The 23,876-nt window shown below is 36.9% G+C and overlaps 1 pseudogene; it reads left to right on the plus strand.

Annotated features, from left to right (window-relative positions):
• The first annotated feature begins 264 nt into the window (after positions 1-264).
• LOC140505820 (CDK5 regulatory subunit-associated protein 3-like) overlaps positions 265-23,876 on the plus strand; it is a 52,898-nt pseudogene continuing 29,286 nt past the window's right edge.

The following is a 23,876-nucleotide window of genomic DNA, read 5'->3' on the forward strand; positions in this document are numbered from 1 at the left end:
TGGGTATAATCAGATCACAATTCTACCAAGAGCGAATTAGTGTCCCAGTTTTTTCATGCACCCACCTACGTTTGTCACTTTCCCCTTCTACCATTTTAGCAAATCTGATAGGTGTGAGATGGTATCACAGAGCTGTTTTATTTTCATTTCTCTAATCAATAGTGTTTTAGAGCATTTTTTTCAGATGACTATATGTAATTTTGATTTCATCAAAAGACTGTCTGTTGGAGTTTCCTAGAAGTACTGGAAGCAGAAGAAAAGAAACATGCAGGACCACCAGCATGTGCCCATTGAAATCCAGACCAGCAAACTGCTTGACTGGCTGGTAGACAGGAGGCACTGCAACTTGAAATATCAGGTGCCAACAATCCAAGAGAAGATAAATGCGGCCATCCAGGACATGCCAGAAAGTGAGGAAATTGCACAGCTGCTCTCTGGATCTTACATTCACTACTTCCATTGCCTGAGAATTGTGGACCTCCTCAAAGTCACTGAGGCCTTCACAAAAAGTATTTTTGACCAATCATGTTTTTGCATGAGAAGGACAGCACTTACCTAGTGGAAATCTCCAGCCTCCTGGTTCAGAATGTCAGCTGTGGGATACCCTCCCTGAAGAAACAGGTCGCCAAGTGCCAGCAATTGTAGCAGAAGTACAGCCACAAGGAGAAGGAGTGCCAGTTGGGAGCTGCAGCAATGAAGTAACGTTTCTATAACTCCTGCAAACAGTATGGCATCACTGGAGACAATGTCCAAAGGGAGCTGCTGGCACTAGTGAAGGATTTGCTGAGTCTCTTGACTGAGATTGGGGCCAGAGTTGAGTTGCTGTGGGAGGCTATTGAGATCTATCTACCAGGTCTGTGTGGGATTTGTGTGTGAGAGCCCCACTGAATATGTGGTGCCAATGCTGAGATGTGCAGAAGCGGGGAAACACTACCATATATGAGTGGAGAACAGGGACAGAGCCTATAGTTGTTGAGCGACGGTGTCTGGAGGAGCCCCCTGAGCAGGTGGTAGATGACACGATTGACTGGGGCAATTTCGGAATAGAGTTGGCTTCTGGAGGGATTAACTATGGAATCTCCACTGAGACAGATGAAATTAACTGGGAGATTTCACTGGAGCCTGATTCAAAGGAAGCTTGTAATGAAGGAGTAAACTGGGGAGATGGAGATGCTGATCCCATGCAAATAACAGTATTAGGAGCAGGAACCAAGGCTCCAGAAGGTCTCGCAAGGGGTCCAGATTCTCTGACTCTTCTTGAATATTCTGAAACCCGGAAATTGTTTGTTGATGAACTCAAGGAGTTAGAAATCTTCTTGTCCCAGAGAACATTGGAGATGAATGAAGAGGCAGACATCCTATCAGTGAGCCAGTTCCAACTGACTCCACCCACTCTGCAGGGTCAGAACAAAGTGGAAGTAGTTGCCATGGTTTCGGTTTTGCAGGATCTGATTGGCCAGCTCACTAATCTTCGAATGCAACATCTGTTTATGATTCGGGTCTCACAAAGGTATGTGGATCAGTGACCTGTCTGCTCTGGCAGAAACTGAAGCAGTCTGATGTACTAGCCCTAAAGAAAGAGCTGATGGCCCAGAATGGGCAGGAGGTTCTTCTGGAGCAGAAACTGGACCTGCTGACAGAGAAAACAAAAGAGCTGCAGAAGCTGATTGAAGCAGACATTTCCAAAAGGTACGAGGACCGCCCTGTGAAATTGATGAGAACCTTGTTCTGCAATCCATAAGTCTCATAGGTATTATGTTACACATTCCTCTAATTTTCTTATAATATTTCCCTTTACATTAAGGTCATGTATTCATTTTGACCTAATCTTGAGAAATGGTGTAAGATATTGGTCTATGCCCAATTTCTGCAAGACTGCTTTCCATCTTTCCCAATAATTTTTACCAAATAATGAATTCTTATCCCCATCTCAGATCTTTACCTTTGTCAAACACAAGGTTACTACAATCATTTGCTACTCAGCTCTGCTGCTCTACCTTTCTATTTCTTAGCCCGTGACAAAGAGACTTATTAATTAATGCCTTAAAATATAGTTTAAGATCTGGTCCTGCTAAACATCCTTCCTTTACACATTTTTCATTAGTTCCTTCGATATTCTTGACCTTTTGTTCTTCCAAATGTGTTTTGTTATTATTTTTCTAGTTTGGTAAAATAAGTTTTGGTAATTTAATTAGCATGGCTTGAATAAATTAGTTTAGATTAAATTGTCATTTTTATTACATTGGCTCTGCCTGTTCATGCATAATCAATATTTCTCCAATTATTTAAATCTGACTTTATTTGTATAAAAAAGTTTGATAATTATGTTCATGTACTTCCTGGGCTTGTTTTGGTAGGCATATTCCCAGTTATTTTGTACTGCCTACAGTTGTTTTTATTTTATATTAATGGGATGTCTCTATCTCTTCTTACAAGATTTTATTTTAGAAGACTTTTATGCTCTTCTAAATGTCTGTTATTCCCTCTTTAACCCAGTTCCAATGAGAATATCATTTCAGCACTACCTACCTCCTACCCCTTCTATTTCCACTGTAACAGTTCTCCCATTCATGCCTCATGTATCTGAGATAATTACTCCATTTTTACCTCTCCCTACTCAGTATTATTCTTTAGAATCATCTCATCATTCTCAAATTAACCCCAAGTTTTCTATCTCTGTATGCTCTTTCAAGCTACCTAAGTAATAGTATTCTTGAGTACAGATAACATTTTCCCATTTAAGAAGTAAATAGTTTAACCTTATTGAGTCCTTTATAATTAGTCTTATATGACAAATTTTCCAATGAAGTCTGTTCTTTTTGTCACAAATAGCTGAAAATCTTTCAATTCATTAAATATCCTTTTATTTTTCAGGATTATACACAGCATTTCTGGATAAGTTATTCTTGATTGCAAACCCCAACTCCTTTGAGCTTCAAAATGTAATGTTGCAAATCCTACAACCTTTTAACACATAGGTTATTAGATCTTGTGCTATCCTGATTGTCACTCCACAGTATTTAAATTTTTTTTCTTGCCACTTATAATATTTTCTCCTAAATCTGAGAGCTTCAAAACTTGGCTATAATGTTCTTGTGAGTTTTTATACTGAGATCTCTTTCAGGTGGTGATCAATGGATTTTTTATTTCAGCTTTACCCTCTCATTCTAGAACTTCAGAGGAATTTTTCTTAATTTCTTGTAATATTGTCTCTAGACTCTTTTTTAAACCATAACTTCTACAAAGTCCAACAAGTCTTATGTTGTCTCTCTTTAATCTATTCCCAAGACCAGTTGTTTGTTCTGATGATATGTTTCACATTCTCTTTTATTTTTTCACTTTTGATTTTGCTTTATTATTTCTTGGTATAGTATAACACAATTGTCTTCCCCTTGACCAATACTAGTTTTTAAGGAGTTATTTTCTTCATTAAGTTCTGGGATTTTTTTCCACTTGGTTGACTTTATTTTCATAATTTTGTTGATTTTCTTGGATTCCATTTATTTTTTTTTCTTAATTTCTCCTCAACCTCTCTTATTTGACTTTTAAGCTTTTCCAATAACTCTTTTGGGGCTTATGATCATTGATATCCTTCTTTGAAATAGAACTGTTTTTTATTAACTTTACTCTCTTCTTCTGAGTGTGAACCAAAATCTTCTCTGTCCTCATAGTAGCTATTTATCCTCAGTTTTTTTTTTTTCTATTTTGCCTAGTCTTTTTTTTAGCAGTTTATTATTAAAGTCAGATTTTGGTACTGAGGTGTAAGGAATGATGCCTCAGGTTTTAGGTTTTTTTGTACTGTTGTTTTTTGAGATACGCCTGAGGGTCCCACCTTGGTCACTTCTCTCTGACCCTGAGCCACTGACCAGGACCTCAGTCATGCTGTAACCTCAAATGTTTTTAATCCCTGTGGTCCTTCCCACAGCTGCAAACTTTAGCTCACCCCTCTGTCATAGAACCAAAATCAGGGACTCAGTCCTCTAGTAAGTGGCCAGAGACATCAAGGTTCCTACCTCTCTGCTACTGTACTCACCAGGTGTATATTCACTCCTCACCCATAGCCAACAACCTAGGACTATGTCTGGTCAGCACAGCTGAGCCTTGGCATCCCACAAGAGTGGAGGGTTTTCCAATCTTCCCCTACTCAGGTGTCTGACTGCCACAACATGCTGAGGAGAATGTTCCTGAAGCTAAGGTTACTGCCCCAACCAAGCTGGCCCCAGGGCTTGTTGTTTGTTGAATAAGAGAAATTTATCTGGAGGTGTTTGTACTTCCATGAAGCCAAACCTCTTTCCCTGGAGTTTAGGTCTTTTTAAAAGTCCCCCCAAGTTGTGTTAGAAGGACAACTGCTTTACCTCCCACTTTTAACTATTTCTGCCACTCAATATTTACTTTGAGGTAATATTCTACCTTGTTTTCAGGAGCATCCTGAAGAGCCCAGGATTTCCTGCCTTATTCTTCCATTTTCCCAGAAACTTCCCTTAAGTATTTTGTATAACATAGCACTCTCAGTGCCTTCACAGTTGTATCATTTTGAATATTGATCTTGTCTATATTTACTAAGCCCAGTTTGGTTACTTTTCCTATCTTTATACTTCTTAGTGATACTTCTATGTCATTTACAAGTATGTCTGTGATTGGGATGTTAGATTCCAAGTGTGGTGGTTCTATTATCCCCAAAAACAGTGTGTTGAAATCATTTTTGCTAACAATAATGATGATAATAGCTTATATAACTAGCTTATAGCTAGTATTTTATAAACATTATGTCACTTTATTATCAAAAATAAAAAACAAAAACCTTAAAAGGGAAGTACTCCTATTCTAGAGATGAGGAAACTGAGATAGACAATGTCTAAGTGACTTGCCCAGTGTCACACAAATGTCTGAACTGAATTTGAGTCTTTTTGCCTTGACTGCAGTCACAGTACTCTATCTAGATGCCTCTAAGATTTTTGTTTGCTTGTGTTTTGTGGTCTACCAAGCTTGTAAGTATAAAATGAAATGATATTTTTAAAGTTCTTTGAAAACTTTAAGTTACTATATAAATGCTAGCTAAAAATTCAATGAACAAAAATCTATTTTTTCTCCCTCTTGCCTCCCTCTTTCCTAGTGAGAAAAAAGGAAAAGCAAAACCCATCTGACAAATATGCATAGTATAACAAATTTCTGCACTGGCCATATTCAGAAAATACATGTCTCAACATACTTCCTGAATCCTTCATTTCTTAGTGAATTTATATATCACCTAGCCTGTTTGCCTCTTTTAACCAAATTTTCAGGTCAACCACAGAAAAGGAGCTTCCCATTGGGCACTAAACTGGAACTGGCCAGTTGGGCAACCCAGTCTATTTTCTTTCTTTCTTTGTCTCCTTGTCTCTCTTCCTCTCTCTTTCTCTTTTTCTTTCCCTTCCTTCTCTCTGTGCGTATAGGGTATCACACCCTCATCTGCAGAGGGAATATAAATTTTAATCTCTGAATCTTTTTGTTTGGTTTTATTTTTCTTAAAAATCAGCTTTAACCCCAAACCACTCTGGATCTCATTCATTGGCCAACAAAAGGTCCTAGGACATGACCTACTTGGTCATTGTTTAGTCCCTAATTGGCTCAGAATGGATATAAATAGCAATTGTCTCTGTCTGGCCAGAAACCCTGAGACCATCCCCTCTCAGATCCATTGTTTTTTGACCAGGTAAAGAGGCCCTGTTCTGCCTCATTTCTTATTAAGCCTTAATCACTGAATTGGAATCACCTCAATCCACCTGAGATTTGCTATAGCCCTTAGCTTGAAAAAGCCAAGGTCCTCCGCTAAATTGTAGAACACCTCCAGTTGTCCTGATCCAGGAGAAAGTGAAGCTGGTGACTTTACACAGACAATTCACTTGCATGTCGTGGCATCACCTTCCTGATGTCATGGTCCTCTTCAAGAACAAAGGACAAACAACAACAATAACAATTTCCTAAATAGGAAATTTGAGATGGGAAGTAGCTAAGTGATTTACCCAAGGTCCCTGCTATACTGCGTAGGATCTAAGATTAGAACTCAAATCCTATGACTCTTAATCAGTGTGCTATAGCATATAGACTACACCATTTGGATATTTGCTTTGGCTCATCTCAATTGCCATACATTCCCTAAGTATAATTTAATACAAGAAAATACCAGACACAAGCAGATGTAAAGGAAAAAATATTTGATATGATTTGGAGCAGAGACAATGTGTTCCTTGTGAATTAAACAAAAGCTTAAACTAAAGTAAGCAGTGAGAATAAACAGTATGGCAAAATACTAAAAAGCTTTATTCTGAGTACAGAAAAAAAGATGTGTAAGACATGAGATATGGAAGAATAAAAATCATTGAGCATCCTCCTTTGCCTATTTAGTATAAGCTATTCTGTATGACCTTTATAAACATTAGGTGATCTGTGATTTCTTTTGTGGAGGTTCCTTCCATTGATACAGATCCCAAGATCTCAAGAGGAATTTCTGGCCAAAAAGCTCACCTGAGATGCAACATTTAAGGAATAAGCCTCTCCAAACTTAGCTAGAATGATCTTCAAACATACAGCCAATAACTAGAACTACATTCAATCTGATAAGACTAGAATTTTGCAAAGTCTTCAACCAGCTATGGCCATCTCCTCACCTTAAGAAAGACTTTAGTGGAGATCTGCTCTTTATATCTTTGTTCTATTATTGTTTCTTGGATACCTCCCCCTCTTTATCCAAAGATGGTCAAATCTTAATACAACTTGAAAGTCATACTGCCAAATTGTGTGTGTATGTGTGTGTGTGCATGCTTGTGTGTGTGTGTGTTGGGAAGGGGAATACTGGGGAAGATTTTTATTAAGTGAAAGAAAACACGATAGAGAATAGAATGAAAATGAATACAGCAAACAACGGCTTTTCATAGAATTTGCTCGATACTTATTCTGGAAAGTGTTGCCTAGAACTCAGCAGGGGTAAACTATTATTTGTCTCTGGTTATTAGCCAAGCCTAAATTGCATAATGAAAAAAATAACAAAAGATTTTCTTTACATCTAATTACACTTGAAGGCTGGATCTACTTCTAGTGAAAGGATGCATTTAAGATGCTTTTTTGGAACTGGAATAGTAACATTTGTTTTGTGTGGTGAACAGAAGCCTTTTGGCAGTGTGGATCTTTCCTTTTGAAAACTGCCAAGAATTATTTGCTTATCTATGGAATTTCAACTACTCACCATGCCTCTAGGTCATATGGAAGCAGATCTGGAATAAAAAAAGGTTGCATCGCAGAATAGTGGGAATATTATAAATAATACTACCTATGATAGTTACAGTGTACTGTTAGGTATGAGAATTAGATGAGAAAAGAATAATAAAAACTAATAGTAGCTTCCATTAAAAAGAGAGACAAATATAGAGACATGGAGTAGAAAGAATGCAGAAGAAACTAAAGAAGAAAGTGAGAGGAATGGATTCTAGAGTGGGGAGGAAGCACTAAAAGAAAGACCAACCAGAAAAGTAATCACTAGCTGAATGGAGCAGGGAGATGGAAGGGGTAGGAGTGAAGGGAGGGAGAGATGAATGAGAAGAAAGCTGAAAGAAAAGGGAAAAGTGGGAAAAGGGAGAGAATGAGGGGAAAGAAATGAAATAAAATAAATGAACTGGATTATTTTAATGTAATTTGGAAGGACTGCAGAGTTGTCTAAATGATAATGGTATTTGACAATTTGATATGTATTTATAGCTGTTGCCAACTCAGTCTGAATACTATATAGGATTATCTGGGATTTTCAGGGTTTATCACCACAGGCATGCAGGATTAACAGCCTGATGAAGTAAAAAAAAAATTATTCAGCCAATCCAATCCTTATACTTGTATAGCGTCCTTCATACAAGGTCCCAGCACATCGTACATAAAATACAACAACTAGTGAAAAGGCAAAATACATTTTTTTAAGTCTTCAATCCAGGCTTGAAATCCACAAAAGGGCCAAGTTGTTGAATATCTTCCAGAAAGAAAGCATAATAGGGTCAGCTCAGCAAATCAGAAAATGGGGTTGTCAAATTCCTTGCTGTTCACGAGAAACATAGCAAGGCATTTTTTTTCTTCTCCAAAAGAATGGCAGCATTCAGGGCCACAAGCTAATTAGGAATCCCAACAGCAACTATGTTTCTGTCTACTACCTTATCCTATAGTTACAAATGTCTTAAGACATTTCTCTCTTTTATCTGCCAGTTGGCCTTTTCTTCTGAAGACAGCATTCTAAAACTAAGACTTACTACAAAAAGGAAAATGCCATAAATATAAATACCAGAAGTGGAACTGACATTTCACCATTGTGGCTTCCCATAGGCTGGGAGATTAAACTAAAAAGTTTCCATCCTTAGCACTGAGGGTGGTAAAGCTCATGACCAATGCTGAGGGTCTCCAGTTAACACACAACTTCTTTATGATTATGTGTGCAAGTTGCATTGAATATGTCCAGGAACACCTTAGTATCTTCAAAAAAAGAGAGGTAAGAGTTTTCCACTTATGTTTTTGTTTGTATTTTAAGTAAATTTCAGTTATTAATTAGAAAAAGAACAAAAAGATGTCCTTTATGATTGAGTATTCAATGGATGTTCATCTTTAAAAATTAATAAAATTCTCTACTTGCACACATCAATGCACTTATCTTATGGAATGTATACTCCTTGAAGGCAGGGATTGATTCATTTATGCCTTTGTTCCCAGAGCACCTGGTACATGATAAGCATTTAGCAAGTGTCTTGACTTGTTGATTAATGGATATTACTCAAAATAATGAGCACAACTACTGGAAGCCAAAATAGTGTCCACAACTCAAAAGAACAAAAAGGGAAAACTAACCTAACTCCGTCTCAGCAAGCATAAAGAGGTATACATAGTTTATAGGTGCTGATTCTTTCCAGGGAGATGATCAGTTTAAAAATAATGTAGCAGCTTAAGCTTTAATGGGGGGTGGGGGGGGAAATACTGTTCAGTGCTTTTAGACTCTAGAGCAATTAGTTTTGACTTGAATCTTGCTGTATTCCTTGGATACACAAATGATTACTTAATGATTATTTTACCATGCTTCGTAAAAGACAAAGTAAGGCAGTAGAATAAGTTTTTTCACCTCTAGAGTCAGAGCTGCCTGGAAGTCTTAAACTCAACAAGATGGAAGAGAATTCATTAACAAAGCAATAGGGATCTAATCAAAAATAATTCTTATCTTTCTGCATTTTTATAACATTGCAAGCCACATATGTATGGTTATACCAAGTAAAATGGGGAGGAATGAAGAATGACACCAAGCAATAAAAATGGATGTCTTGTGGGTGATCTCAATACATGAACCACCCTGATATCAGACCTAAATGAACAACACTTATTTCACAATCCCCATCTTTCAAATCAAAAGCAAGCTTAAACTAGTCAAAAAAAAAAAAAAACAAAGACCTAGATCATATAATAACACAGTTCTGTGATTTCATCGATGTGGATATAGGGCAACTAATTCATGACTGTTGATCTTGTAGGACTGTTGTCCATATTCTCCCATAAATTCACTGGAGGGTTTCCACTCAATGAGCAAAGGTCCTTCCTCATTTTCTTTTCACATTGTGTAGATACCTGAAGTTCATTCAGATTTCCAATGATTGTCCCTTGTTCTTGTCACATGATTGATCCATCATTTTTTGCTATCATACAGTAAATATAAGTGCCATATAGACCATATGCTCTTGAAATTAGAGCAAAACAAAAGGGAAAATATAAAGTTTGTGAATGTGTAACTACAGCAAAAACTAGCCCAAGAAGTAGCTTAATATCAAATCCAGAAAGGATTGCTTTTAAACTTGAAATAACAAGTTCTAATCCATGGCAAAGCATAGATCCCACAATATATTCAGCTGCTCAAGTACTCTCATTTACTCCTTATTGTTTCTAAGATAAACTCCTCTGTTAGGAATTTAACTCTTCAAAATCTAACTCAAGACCTTCTTATCCCTCTTCCCTATCTGTTTCAAACTCTTTGAAAAAGCTGCATACACTCATTGCCTGCACTTTCTCTTCTTTTGCTCTAACTGAAATTCTCTATATAGTTTTACTTCAAACCTTGTCAACTCAACTGAAATTGCCCTTTCCAAAATCATCAATAACCTCTTAAATGCCAAATAAAAGAATTTTTTTTCTCAATTACCATCTTTGACCTTTTTGTAGCACCTAATATTTTTTTTTGTTTTTTTTACTATTAGATTTATTTATTTTTGGTTTTCAACTGATACTTCCACAAGATCTTGAATCCCAAATTCTCTCCCTCTCTCTCCTCTCCCTCCACCCCAAGGCACCATGCATTCTGATTACCACTTCCCCCAATCTGCCCCCCCTTTCTTCACACCCATTCCTTTTCTTATAGGGCAAGATAGATTTCTATTCCCCATTGTCTGCACATCTTATTTCTCAATTACATGTAGAAAAAAATTTTAACATTGGTTTTTAAAACTTTAAGTTCCAACTATTCTCCCTTCCTCCCTCCCAACCCATTCCCACTGAGAAGGCAAATAATTTAATATAGGTTATACATGTGTAGTTATGCAAAACATTTCCATAACGGTAATTGTGAAAGACTAGCTATTTTTTTCTCCATCCTATCTTGCCCCCCATTTATTCTATTCTCTCTTTTGACCTTATTCCTCCTCAAAGTGATTATTTCTAATGACCACTCTCCCATTTGCCCTCCGTTCTTTCACACCCATCCTCTACTTATTCCCTTCCCCCTACTTACCAAATTGAATGTGCATGTTATTCTCTCCTTAAGCCAAATGCAATGAGAGTAAGGTTCATCTTTCTTTCTCACCTTACCCCTCTTCCCCTCCATTGAAAAAGTTTTTTCTTACCTTTTTTATGAGAGATAATTTGCCCCATTTCATTTCTCCCTTTCTCTTCCCAATATATTCCTTTCTCACCCCTTAATTTATTTTTTTTAGATATCATCCCTACCTATTCAAATCCCCCTGTGCCCTCTGTCTATATGTATATAATCCCTCCAACTATTTTAATACTGAGAAAAGTCTCAAGAGTTGCAAACATGATCTTTCCATGTAGGAATGTGAACAGTTCAACTTTAATAAATCCCTTATGATTTCTCTTTCCTGTTTTATCTTTTCACACTTCTCTTGATTCTTGTGTTTGAAAGTCAAATTTTCTATTCATCTCTGGTCTTTTCAACAAGAATGCTTGAAAGTCCTTTATTTCATTGAAGTTTTTCTGAGTATGTGATTCTTGGTTTTAATTCTAGCTCCTTTGATCTCTAGAAAATCATATTCCTAGACCTTCAATCCCTTAATGTAGAATCTGCTAGATCTTGTGTTATCCTGATTGTATTTCTACAATACTTGAATTGTTTCTTTCTGGCTGCTTACAATATTTTCTCCTTGACCTGGGAACTCTGGAATTTGGTTAAAATATTCCTAGGAGTTTTCATTTGGGGATCTTTTTCAATATCTATTTTACCTTCTGCTTCTACAATACCAGGGCACCTTTCCTTGATAATTGTTTGAAAGATAAGGTCTATGGTCTTTATTTTGATGGTGGCTTTTAGATACTCCAAAAATTTTTAAATTGTCTCTCCTGGTTCTATTTTCCAGGTCAATTGTTTCTCCAATAAGGTATTTCACATTGTTTGCTATTTTTTCATTCTTTTGTCTTTATTTTATAATTTCTTGATTTTTCATAAAGTCATTGGCTTCCATCTGTTCCATTTTAGTCTCTTAGGAATTATTTTCTTCAATGAGCTTTTGGACCTCCTTTTCCATCTGGTCAATTCTGCTTTTCAGGGCATCCTCCTCATAGTTCTTTGGATCTCCTTTGCCATTTTGGTTAGTCTATTTTTTAAGGTGTTATTTTCTTCAGCAGTTTTTGGTCCTCTTTAGCAAGCAATTGACTCAGTTTCATAATTTTCTTGGATCACTCTCATTTCTCTTCCCAATTTTTGTTCTACTTCTCTTACTTCATTTTCAAAATCTTTTCTAAGCTCCTCCATGGCCTGAGACCAATTCATATTTTGTGTTGGAGGCTTTGGATTTAGGGAATTTAACTTTGTTGTCTTCTGTTTATATACTTTGGTACTCCTTGTCATCAAAGTAAGATTCTATAGTCTGATTATTTTTCTAAATTTTGCTCATTTTCCTAGCTATTCACTTGATTTTTGAACTCTTTGTCAAGGTAGTTCTCTGCTTTCAGTGGAGGTGGGGGATTGCTCAAACCCCAGTAATCTCTGGGCTTAGAGCTTCAGAAATAGTGACTGATCCTGCCCCTGCAGTTGCAGGCTTCTCAGGGGCTCCTCCTCTTTGGGCTCATCCACCTCCTCTCCTGCCCTGGGGCTAGGGCCCAATCATTCTACTCTCTCACACAGGTCCCACAGGTTTTTTCAACTGACCTTCCAATTTGTCCTCAGCATTTTGGGGTCATGAAATCTGGAAACTGCCACAGGTACCCGAGACGCAGTTCCCCAAGGCCTGCTCAGCTTCCATCTGTGCTGATGCAGCCCACACTGGACAGGACTCTGTTCCTAGTGTGGAGCAATAGACATTTCTCGGTGACCTTCTATGTTGTCTTGGGCTGGAGATTTGCTTCACTCCATCATTCTGTGGGTTCTGCAGAATTTGTTTAAAGTCATTTTTTACAGGTATTTGGTTGGATTTGGAAGGAGAATGCTCACAAGTCTGTGCTCTTAGTCCACCATCTTGGCTCTACCACACTCAACACTTTGACTGCCCTCTCTTCCTCTCTAGGTTTTTGTGACATTGATCTTTCTTGATTCTCTCCTATCCTACCTGTCTGACTACTCCTTTATATGAATTTTTTTCTTTTGATGAATCATAATTCTTAACACATCCCCTCACTATGGGTATCCCTCTATATATTCTCTCTTTAGCAGTCTTCGAAAGAGGTTTAATTATTTCTAAGCAGTAGATCCTTACACTTACATTTCTAGCCCTAGTCTCTGATCTGAGTTTTGTTATAGTCTTATATCACTAACTGCCTTCTGGACATTTTGTATTTTATATAGATTTTTTAAACTCAATATGACCAAAATTGAATTTCTTTCCCATCAGACCCTTGCTTCTGCTGAACTTCAGAACTATTTCTGTCAGTGGCAACACCATCTTTATAGCCAAGTAGTCTCAAAACTTCAGCATCATCCTCAATTTCTTACTCTCATTTATCCCAGAATGTCAATTGACTACCTAAATTTGTCATTTTTACCTCCATGACACATTTTGCTTCAGTCTCCTTCTTTTCATTTACACAGCCAATACCTAGGTTCAGGTTCTCATCACCACTAAGCCATCATCCACACAGCTGATGGGTTCTGATCGTTTTACTGCCTTATTCAATATTCCTTTCTATTGCTCTCTAAAACTTTTAGTAGCAAATATTAACCCTTCTTTTTGACACTTAAAGCCATTCAGGTTCTCAATTCAGCAAACTTTTCCAGGCTCATCACACATTACTTCCCTCCACAATCATTGTAGTCCAACAAAATCAGACTTTTTCTGCTGTTCTTGAGTCATAGCACTCATCTTCCACTTCTGTGCCTCTGCACTGACTGTTCCCCATGCCTAGAATGCACTCCCTCTTCAACTATATAATTTAGCTTCATTAGTTTCCTTCAAGGATTAGCTTAAGCTCCGCTTTCTACATGGAATCTTTTCTGATTCCCTCCTCCTACACTCCCCAGAAAATCACCTATACATATACATGTTGTCTCTCCAACAAGATAATTAGCTTTTTGAGTTTAGTAACTGTTTTCATTTCCATATTTACATCCTTAGCACCTGACACAGTGCTGAGCATACAATTGGTGCTTAATAAATGCTGATGATTGATTGATTGATTGTTCCCCATATAGAACATTCAATCTTATGTCTCCATGCCTTTGTATAGATCACTCCCTTCTTAACTCTACCCTAGGGAACCACTAGATAAAATCAAGGAATGGCACCTCCTTCAAGAGGCCTTATCTGAATCTCCCGATGACTTTGTATTGGTTTACAGATCTCCTGTGTTTACTTATCTGTGAACATGCTGAATGTCTACTTCCTGTTCCCACCTAGAAGGCAAGCATCTTGTAGTTTATCTCATTTTTATATGTGTATCAGTTGTGTTGGGCATATATATATATATATATATATATATATGCTTTTCAATTGATATTTCATTATAGAAACAAATTTCTTTTTAAAACTTATGGTAGAGCTAATACCATAGACTCATCTCGGGATCACAGATTTAGAGATGAAATGAAAGTATGAAGTCATCTGGTATATCTGCCTCACTTTTCAAAATGAAGAAACTAAAGCTCTCATAGGTAAAATTACTTACCCAGCATCACTCAGGCAGTAAGGGGCAGAGGAAGTATCTGAATCCAAATAAAATGACTCCACATCCATAACTTGTTCCACTGCAACTTATAAAAATATCCATATTGGATGAGGTTCATCATTCATTGGCCCCAAATTTCTTTCCAATTATGATACCAATGGTTTTTTTGTTGGAAGGTACATAGTATTTATACTTAATGTTAGTCTCTTCAAAAATAAAAGCTAGAAAAATATCCTCTCAGATTTCATATAATTTACTAACAATTTGTTATGAATGTGTAATTAATGAACTTATCTAAATCTTTTTCAAAACCTGTGGCATGTTTTAAAAACTTCCTTCCTCAGGGTGACTTTGGCATACCTCTTAGTAGAAAAATGTATACTAGTCATACAGTATTCCAATTGTTCCTTCAAATTGTTTTAAGGGAATACTTTTCAAAATCAGGAAGAGTCTGACTTTAAAAGCTACCTACTATCAACTTGCAAAGGTATATGTATGTATGTATGTCTGTATGTGTGCATATATATGTGTGTGTGTGTGTGTGTGTGTGTATTTTTCAATGAATTGGCATGTGCAGAGTTGTTCCTACCCTTGATCTCAACTTAACAGAGAAGTATTCTACCTCCATTAAACAGAACTCTAAAATTCCTCTATCTAACAATAATAGACCATATTTCTTTCCATCTATCTTTACCTTACTTCCAAATACTCTACATCTCATGTTCTTTTCGAATATCATCTCTGCTCTGTCTTCACTTTTCTCCCTTCCCAATTGTTATCCAATAGTTAGCGCTGTCCTCAATTTTCAAATATATTTTCCCCTCGCCCTATGACCTCTCAAGATTTGTCAGACCTGACCTGGGTTACATCATCCATCTTCTTTGTTTCCACCCACGTACTGCTGATCTATATAGTAAAATATCATTTATGGCAATGGAGTGGACTATAAATTTATGTCATCTAATATGTACTGAATCTTGTCACTACAGAGCAATCTTTTTGCTCTCCCTTAACTCTGAATGTCTTCTTGAAGAACAGTTAATTCCCGCCTGGACTCAGAAGTGATGTAATCCAACCCATAATGGCACAGATTCCATTGCTCCATCTCTGAAACTTAGATATTAGAGTAAGAATTTAGTGAGATTAATAATAGTACCATCCTTAGGAAAACAGAAGAATATGAACTATTAAAGTATATCTGTTACTTTGTAAGATTAGAAAGAAGTGAATTTAGATTGAAGAATGAGTAGTAGAAGGTTAAGGTTTTACACAAAGTTTCCTAACTTTTGGAGCTATTCAAAATCTCAATGGGCTACTTCAGGATGAGATGGATTCTTTAAAGTTTCTTAGACAGGGGCTGGATTATCAATCATAAGTGATGTCATAGAGGGGATCTTTGGTCAAGTAAGGTTAGACTAAATGCTGGGAGAAGGAAAATCACAAAAACATATAGATATGTGGTTCTGAGGATGTATAATGATCAATAAGAGTGGATAAGTAAAATGGGTCCAGATGATAAAGACATAAAAGACAAGCAGAAAAGTTTGGACTATATGGAAGGGAGATAAAAAGTTTAGAAGAGATATATTTCCTATCATCAAAGAGTTTACACTTTGATTGGATAAAAGAGAGTAACATATATATAACTATTTAGAATATACAATATTACAAAAATGTGAATCATGTAAGTGAAAGGATTCTTTGTTCCTTGTACTTCCCACCAGTTATCTCTCATCCCACTCATCTCACACACAGTTTCTAATAGATATAAACCTAAGATTAAAAAAAAGATTTTTCTGTGCTTTCCATGGGTAATTCTCTAAGACAATAAATTGCAAGAAAGGGGTAAGCCAGCATTAGTGTGGGAAATTGCTTCTCCTAGGAGTTCCCTATAGTAATGAAATGACACATCTAGTCCTCATCCTCATTTGCCCATTAGTCAAGCCAGCTGAAGTAAAAGTTCCCCAACTCTCCACACCCTTCTTATAGACTACAAACCTTTTGAAGACAGAAAGTCCAATTTGGGAATTCTTCCTGAATTTAGGCTACTTCATCCATATTTTCTGTGAGGCAAAATGTCTGAGGGTCCTGGAAGATCTTGACCACAACTAAGGAGAGATATACGAAGAGTTAAGACTGGGAGAGAAGTAGATAGAATACAAAGTTGGAAGAAAGGAAGCTTAGGATAGATAAATCTACAGTCAGAGCTAAAGAAACATGATGACAAGGATGTTACTCAGTGTCACTGAAATTTAGGGTGAGCAGAAAGTTTACATTATTATTTTTAAAGACTGTGATTTTAAAATTTGTTACATATACATTTTCATAACTCTTGCACTCCATCAGCAACTTAGATGCAATTGAGCTTAACACCTATTTGGGAAGAATAATTATTTAAAATAGCAAACTACTACAAATACTTTCTATCTCTAGCATCCACAACCCAAGAGAGCATCTCTCTAGCCCAGATTTAGACTGCTCCTGCACACTATTGCTCCTCCTAGCAATAGCCCCATTGTGCTGGTGTCTGCCCCTGTGAAAGCTGACAATCTTGGGCTCTCTCTGCCCTTTCATGAAATACTTACCTAGGCCAAAGTCCCAGAATCTCTCTCAATGAGAGTAAATGGTATTATTCTTGGGCTATTCTCCACATGGAGAGTGGTAGTATACTGAGATCGTTTCTCCCTAGAGGATTTTGTGTCTTAAACTATCTCCAATCTACTTGTTTGAATTTGGCTTAATTCTTATATTTGGAGAAGGAAATGGCAAACCACTCTAGTATCTTTGTCAAGAAAACTCCAAATATGATCACAAAGAGTTAGACAAGACTGAAAATAATTGAACACCACATACCACTTCTTGTATTATTATCATACTATGAATTATAAAGTCAATTTAAGGGCATGTTTTGTACTGTGTTACCCAGGTACTAAAACCTGATGTTAAAATTGTGATTTTCCTTCATGTAATCTCATTCTTAACCTCTCTTAAACACCTCAATAAGAAGAGACCTTGAACTGCCCTTACTAATGCACAATAAAGCTTTTAGGTCTTCACATTTCCTGAAAATAAAATAAAACCAAGACAGAATAGAAACAGCTTCATCTACAAATACATTAATACTCTTGGGCATCTCCCCCTGGATTAGTTTGTCATCAGCAACTTGCCCAGTGTTAGACACAATTTCACATTACAGATTTTAGCCTATGTATATAGCACTCAGTGTTGGCTTTTGTCTTTAGGCTTTCTGTTACTGTTTTTAATAAACAAATTTTTAGAAGGGCTCTATTATTTTCATAATAACATTACTCTAGTCAGCTTTCAAATAAGTCAATTACTTCCTGTACAGATGAGGCCTAAACAATAATTAGTGTAGCTTAGACATTTTTTAAGCACAAAGCAAATCTTAATAATTCTAAGTGAATATTCACAACTCTAATGCTCAGTTGACCCTTTTTTGCTATCTACCTTAAATTACATACAGTGTTTCAGTACATGCATTTTTTTAGCAGACATCTAATGCAATGTACCATGTTGAAATACCAATCTAAAGTCATAGCATAAAAACTTCATGTATTGGTAAGTACAGATTTACCTAGCTGATACCATACCAGGGCAAATTCATTCAGCAGAGAGGTGGAGGGACACATGAAATGTCAAAGAAAAGACAATCCAACAATCAGTATGCCTTGGGGTATGTTGGAAGCATCTCCCTTCCTTTACAGAGTTCCAGCCCTAGAGCAGCTAGGTGGTACAGTGGATAGAGTACCACTGCAGGAGTCAGGAGGACCTGAGTTTAAATCTCACCTCAGACACTTGATCCTCACTACCTGTGTGACCTTGGGCAAGACACTTAACCCTAATTGCCTCATCCTGGGTCATCTTCGGTCATCCTGATGAATATCTGATCACTGGATTCAGATGGCTCTGGAGGAGAAGTGAGGTTGGTAACTTGCACAGCCCTCCCTCACTCAAAACAAAGCCAAGTATAAGTCATGTCATCATTTCTCTGATGGCATGGTCTTCTTCGGCAATGAAGGACGAACACATACTCCAGCCCTCGTTGCCATAGGGACTGGAGGAAGAGAAAGGAACACCATGGTGACAGGCACCTGGAGTGGTGATAACCTTACTTCTGTAGGACAACAAGTTAAAAGTTTAGGGATGGCAGACACTATGGGTCACACATACACACACTCACTTGTAGAAGCAACATCTATTTAACAAAGGTTAGGCTAGTTTTCCCTAAAAGATAACGAAAATATTCTTGAGATTTAATGGAGGAGTTGGCAATTGTGGTGAGAGAGAAGTTCTGTCAAATCAAACTAATGAATTGTTCTTTGTAATATTCTTTACATGCTATTATTAAGTAAACTTATATTTCTTAAAACACAGATGGTCAATGAGTGCCTCATTTCATTCCAATCCTAATCTGAGCCACCAGACCAGTCTGAGTCAAGTCTGGTCCAGAATACCCTCACATCGAATTCCCTTGAACAAAACCCCATATGCCTTTCACTGGTTCTGTCTTTGAGTAGAAAGAACTAGAGATCATCCAGTCTATCTTCCAACTTAATTTAGGGGCTTTTTCTGTCATCTCTCACAGATGCTCACTTATCCTCTGTTTGAACATCTCCAGTGGTTGGGATATACTCTAGTGTTAGATAGCCTTAGATGTTTTATATATAAAAAAGTTCTTTCTTATGATAAGCCAAAATCTGTTTCTGGAGACCTGGTTAAAAGGGAAATTGAAATGCTCCCTTTAAAGTCTTCCAAAGGAAGTGTTGATCTGCTCGAACTAGAGTCATATGTTCAGATTAGAGCTTTTAGGTACTAAAATACATGTCACACCTGAAAAGGAATAGAAGTATGACAAAATCATGGGGTATATGGAGGGGCAAGATAATGAAAAGGAAAACATGCTGAATCGAGAGTCAATGAAGCTCATTTCAAATTCTTGCTTGGTCACTTGCTACCTGTGTGTTACATTCAACACAGCTAGTGGTACAGTGGAGAGAACATTAATCTTGGAGTTAGAAAGACCTAAGTTCAAATCCAGTCTTAGGTTCTTACTAGCTGTGTGACCCTGGAAAAGCAATTATTTAACCTGAACTGTAAAATGAGGATAATAATAGCACCCACATCCCAGGGCTGTTGTGAGGACAAAATGAGATAATATTTATAAATTGTTTTACAAACATTAAAGTAATCTATAAATTCTAGCCATTATTTTTATTATTACCGGTTATTCCTTATGCATTTTATTTCTATGTGTTATGCTGTAGTGAAATTAAACTATTCATCTTCCCCATAATCCTCCCTCCTCCATTTCAGTAAAGGTGCTTTCACTCAAAGGTTCTTCTTCCACTTTTCATTACACCAAGAGCAATTTCAATCCCCCCCTTTAAGTATAAAGCCATTACTTTAAGTTAAAACCTAACTTAAATGCCATTTCCTCTAAGTATTGTATAAGAAGAACTGAATTTTGAGTCAGAGGACATGGGTTACACTCTATTCTTTGCCATTTGCTGTCTGTGTGACTTTGGACAAGTCATTTATTTAATTGCCCTGGGCTTTGGTTTCCTCACATGGACAATAAGGATATGAGAGTAAGTGACCTTCTAGGATCTCTTCTAGATCAAAATTTATGATTAAATGATCCTTCCCTTATCTTCCCAGGTAGCAGCATTTTCCCCTCTGGAACTTACCCAAGACTTTATATCTCTTGCTCACTTAACATGTAATATGATGTTGGGTTTTGTTTTTGCATAAGTATCACGACGTACTGGATAGGTTCTATAAAAGAAGGAATGGCATAGAATTTTTATTTCTTTAGCACCTAGGAGATTGTACATGGTAGTTACTTGATAAATATTTTGTAAATTGCAATAAATTAACATAGCTGAACATCCAGTTAAAGAAACAGCAAGGAGTTGAAAATAGAGAGACATCCTCAGGGCTAAAAAGACCCGGTTTCTAATTCAGATAAATAGTGATTTTGTGAACCTAGGTAGGTCAATTATCTTCTCAGTGCCCCCTAGAAAAGTCCCTAAAGGAATGACTCTTAACCTGGAGTTCATGGACTCATTTTTTTTTAAAAACAATTTGATAACTATTTCAATATAGTCGATTTACTTTGTATCATTTTGTCTTATGCATTTAAAAATGTTCTTTTGGGGAGTCTGTAGGTTTCACTAGACTGCTTAAGTTGTTTATGACACAAAAAAGCTTAAGAACCCCTGCTCTAAAGCAGTAGGCAGCAAGGGGGTGCAGTGGAAAGCGCTGGAGAGAGTCAGGAATATCTGAGTTCAAATCTGACCTCAAGACAATTAGTAGCTGTGTGACCCTGGGCAAGTCACTTAATCCTGATTGCTTCATTTCTCTCATCTGTAAAATGAGCCAGAGAAGGAAATAACAAAATATTCCAATATCTTTGTCAAGAAAGCTCCAAATGGGGTCAGGAAAAATTGACATGACAGAAAAACCTGAACAACAACAGTAACAAACTCTAAAGCTGGAAGAGAGTTTCTAATAAAGGGTGTGTCCTTACTGGGAACTTTCCAACACTATAACACTCCTGGCTTGGATGAGATCCTTGATCTGTCTCAGATTTGATGTTGCTGTCATGTTGAGACATTTCAGGCTACCTCCATTAAGTTTCACAGAAACTCATGAAATATTTTTGGACATGGAAATATTTTTGGGCATGGCCAATGGACATGGCAAATGTGGGAATTCATTCTTCTTGACCTTACATATTTGTTATGATACTTTTTATTGTTGGAAAGAAAGGGGAGATAAATGTTTGTTCATTTTTAAAAATATAATTGAATGAAAACAAGCAAAAAATGTGATACAAGCTAAAAGATCCATAGCTTTGTGATGCTGAGTTTTTATTGTGGAAGATTAAAGTCAATTTGCATTCAAGAAGATAATCTTACATTATGGAAATACTGAATAGGCATTCTCATAGCATGCAGTAGTTGAAGATAATGAATACTTTCTCTAATCCAGCTTCTAACTGTTAACTTAAAAAAATACAAAGACAAAGCTTTACAGACTCCTGAACCGAATATCAGAAAAACATTATTATTATACCTGACATTATACACACATAGCACTAATTTGTGAGGAATCCAAGAGCATAATGAATATCATCTCATTAATTTTCTCAAATTTTCAGTAAGATAGATCAATAATCTCCAGACATTCTGGGTCACAAAAATGTATCAGTAAAAAAGTTAAAATGTTTTGGGAATACCCATACACACACGAACACACACATATATGTATATACACATGTGTATGTATGTGTGTATATTTTATAAATCATGTATAATATATATACCTCATATATATATAATTATATAGTTATAAATTCAGTTTATTTTTTAGTATTAGTTTTAATGTTTGTTATCAGTACCTTGATGGAATGCAAGTTTCTAAGAAGGACAGGTACAGTTTCATTTTTATTTTCACATTTTTATATTTTATATCCTCAATGCTTTGCACAGAATTTACTAAATAAATATTTGTCTAGCAAGTCTGGGAGTCTAGGAAAATGGTGTAGGGGGCAAGTGAGAAAAAAGTGAAGTTCAAATGCTTACACCACAGATGTTGAATTGCCATTGGCACTTCCAGGAAATAAGCTGTAGAGGCTTTCAAGTAATAATTTCATATTTATAATGGCCTGAGGCAAGGCCCAGTCAATGAGATTGAATCCCTACATGTCATAGAAATTAAAGGAGCAGCCTCTCTTATCAATGTTTAATATTCACAGAGAGGTCTTGCCAATAGAATCAGAAGGAAAGAGGAAATGCCCTCTCTGGGGTCTGCTCCTGATGCTCTGAATTTCTTTCTTCATTGTACCAGAGCAGTCTTCTCACCCTTGAAGATAATCCTGGCCCTGAAGACTTTTCTACCTTCCCTTTAGAATCTCCACTTTCAGGAAAGTGCCTAGACCAGTGAGGTTCTCTGTATTACTCTCCACTATATTCAGAGGCAATCCATTCCTTTTTTGGATGGCTCTAAGAATTAGGGTGTATTTCTTCCAACCAGGTGACATCTGGGTCCCTATAATTTCCACTTCCATTCTTCACTCTGGCCCTGAAAGCTTCATCCATCTTCCACAGGATAACTCTTCAAATCCGGATCCTTTCAAGGATTTCAATTCCCACTTAGTCTGTGATAGGTTATACCACCACCAGATCCAATGGCCAGATTCTATAACTAGCAAGACTACCTTGAGACAGTAGACATAAAAAATCCATTAGAGACAGGGCCAAGAGTCATCAAAGTAGCCCAAATAACTTGCTGTCAGGTGATTTTCATTATTCACATAAACCAAAAAGTTCTAATTGAGAAGGAACTGATTCATACTGGAGAAGCACAGACTCTCAGAAACCACAGATAATTCTGCTAATGGGAAAGAAAAGGAGAACAGGCATGCAGTGAAGATTTCTTGCCAGTCTACTATTTGGTAGCTTCCTATTTCAACTAATTATTATTGCAAACCAGGTGCCAAGCCTTGGGCTTTCCATCTGTTGAAGTACTTCAAGCACTCCAGATTGGATGCCTTAGAGCAAAGCCTGGGACAGTTAGATGGCACAGTAGATAGAGCACAGTGTTTGGAGTCAGGAAGACTCATCTTTCTGAGTTCAAATCTGGCCTCAGATATTTACACTCTGTGTGACCCTGGAAAACTCACTTATCTCTGCTTGTTTCAGATACCTCCTCTGTAAAATGAGCTGGAGATGGAAATGACAAACCACTCCAGTATCTTTGCCAAAAATCAAAATTAAAAAAAACACAAATCCAAACAGAGTAAAGAAGAGCTAAACACAACTGAAACAACTAAACAACAACTACATCTTGTCCTAGGTAGGGCTCTTGCTGTGCTGCTTGTCTTTTGGGATCGAGTCAAGACAGTAATCAAAGACTGTCACACTAAAGGCCTTTTGTCCCTTGACTATTTTACTTACACTTGACACAAATGAAACCAAGATGAAAGCAAACATCACTTATAACACTGGAACAACTGCCTTGAGCAATGATCTCAAACTCAAATTGCATGCTTGTTTTATGTTTATGGCATTCATCTATATGCATTACTATTACAACTGATGTACAGTTCTAAAATCTGTCTATTTATGTGGGGAACATTTCCCACAGGCAAACAAGCTATGTCAGCCAAAGGATTCCATAGTCAGAGAAAGGTACAATTATATACCTCTTCCTGAAATCTCTTTTACATAAAGGTCCCTGGCCTAAGACTTTACGCCTCTACTTTTAGACTGGTTGCTTCCTCCTCTTTCTGCCCTGCTACAACTCCTTTAGTAAATCTTCCTATGGCTGCTACAGTTTTCAAACTTCCACTTAACTATCTCTCATAAATTGAATGGAACTGGAACTTGATACTACCCTTTATCACCTAGCAATAGCTTCATTCTTTTACAAGGATCTTTGAGAACTTAGAGACCATCTACTACAATCTTCTCATT

This window comes from Notamacropus eugenii, chromosome 1 (assembly GCF_028372415.1).
Source record: "Notamacropus eugenii isolate mMacEug1 chromosome 1, mMacEug1.pri_v2, whole genome shotgun sequence".
NCBI lineage: Eukaryota > Metazoa > Chordata > Mammalia > Diprotodontia > Macropodidae > Notamacropus > Notamacropus eugenii.